This window comes from Octopus sinensis, linkage group LG2 (genome assembly GCF_006345805.1).
Source record: "Octopus sinensis linkage group LG2, ASM634580v1, whole genome shotgun sequence".
Lineage (NCBI taxonomy): Eukaryota > Metazoa > Mollusca > Cephalopoda > Octopoda > Octopodidae > Octopus > Octopus sinensis.
In genome coordinates, this window is record NC_042998.1 from 3,398,120 (window position 1) to 3,400,619 (window position 2,500).

The following is a 2,500-nucleotide window of genomic DNA, read 5'->3' on the forward strand; positions in this document are numbered from 1 at the left end:
TGACCCAGGGCAGCACTACTTCCTCCAGGCACTTGGTGTAGGCCTCCTTGGTGTGGCGAAAGAGTCTGCAGAAGTTCGCCATTAATTTCTGCCGGAGCCGCGTTGAGCTTAGGTGTTTCGCTCATAAACACACACATCGCCCGGTGTGAGATTTGCACCCGCGAGTCCGCTGCTCTAACCACTAGGCCAGGCCATGTGCCTCCACACACACACACACACACACACATATATATATATATATATATATATATACATACATATATATGGGTGTGTGGTGTGTTTGTGTTCTCCACCGCGTGACAACTGGTGTTAGTGTGTTTACGTCTCTGCAAGCTAGGAGTTCAGTAAAAGGAACCGATAGAATTAGTACCAGGCTTTAAAAAATTAAATCAGAGGGGCCATTCATTCGACTAAAAATTGTTCAAGGCGTTGTTCCAGCATAATATATATATATATATATATGTGTGTGTGTATGCGTGTATGTACGTGCACGCGTGCATTGTTAGTGACTGTGTATCTAAAACATGATAGGTGAAGGACAATCAGCACGCTCTCACACACATACACTTCCACACACACACACAGCCACACACACACATGAACGCGACAACATATACCCTTAATTACAAACGTATCCATCAGAACAGGCGTTGAGCTGGCAGAAACGTTAGCACGCCGGGCGAAATACTTAGCGGTATTTCGTCTGTTGTTACGTTCTGAGGTCGACTTTGCTTTTAATCCTTTCGGGGTCGATAAATTAAGTGCCAGTTACGCACTGGGGTCGATGTAATCGACTTAATCCGTTTGTCTGTCCTTGTTTGTCTCCTCTATGTTTAGCCCCTTGTGGGCAATAAAGAAATAGTATCCATCAGAACAGAAACTAAAAGTAGATACGAGGCAATTACTGAAACGTCTATTGCTACATGGTGACATAATTTGATGAAGTAATGAACCGTTTAAGTACTTAATTACTACTAATAAAAGAAACTACAATCGAACGAGTGATTTTATTAACACCGTCACTCTCCCAATATAAAGATGCGCACACCCACACACACAATGTAAGTGTACATGTATGTGTGTCTATATGTAAATATATATATATAGGCCTTGATGTATATATATACATACATATATATACATATACATGCATACATATATATACATATGTATATATATTTACATACCTACACACACACACACACATATATATATATTATTTTATTCTTTCATTTTTTTCAGCCATTTGACGGCGGCCATGCTGGAGTACCGCCTTTAGTCGAGGAAATCGACCCCAGGACTTATTCTTTGTGAGCCTAGTTCTTATTCTTTCGGGCTCTTCCGCCGAACCGCTATGTTACGGTGGCGTAAACACACCAGGAACGGTTGTCAAGCGATGTTGAGGTGACAAACACACACACACATATATATATATATATATATATATATATATATATATATATATATATATATATATATATATACATATATACTATGGGCTTCTTTCAGTTTCCGTCAACCAAATCCACTCACAAAGCTTTGGTCGGCCAGAGGCTATAGTAGAAGACACTTGCCCAAGGTGCCACGCAGTTGGACTGAACCTAGAACCGCGTGGTTGGTATGCAAGCTACTTACCGCACAGCCACTCATGTATAAGCATCTTCGTACATTGATATATGTTTATGCATGTAAATATGTATATACATGTGAATACATACAAAGGTGTATACACATCTGTGTGTAAGTGTATGTGTGTGTGTGTGTTGTCATGAATCAGATTAATACTTCGAAGTACAACCTTACTTGCAGGTGCGACAGCGTATACAAATCGCTGTATCACATCGCGTATAACATCGTAACTTTAGTAGTATGTTTTCTACTGGAAAGCTTAAACCATTCTATCGTTAAATCTCCGATTCCTTTGACTAGAATTTTATGCCAAATCCATTCCCATAACAACAACAGCAACAACAATATCAACAACATCTATCAACAACAGTAACAACATATTAGTATTATAAACAGTGCTACAAATATTACTATTTAATGGTAGTATTAGTAGCGGTGGTGGTACTAGAAGAGATAACAAAGGCTTATAAGAGATAATATTCTGGTGTATAAGAAATATGTAACTTGCGTCAGTCTATCGATGTAGTCTGGAATTTAAGTAAGGGATATCATTTTAGGGATCAGTGAGATATAATCAGCCCAGATTATGAGTATGGTTACAAAACCGAGACATTGCTTAATATAGCTCACATTTTTTACCTTGTTCAAATCAGGAATAATCTATATGTATGTGTGCACACGTGTGTATGTATGTATGTATGTATGTATGTATGTATGTATGTATGTATGTATATATACATATACATACATACACCACAACACACCACAACATACACCACCAACACACCACAACATATGAAAGAATAAGATCCCCATAAACTGATAACAATATAAACAAAACTAAAAACATAATAAAATACACAGATAAACA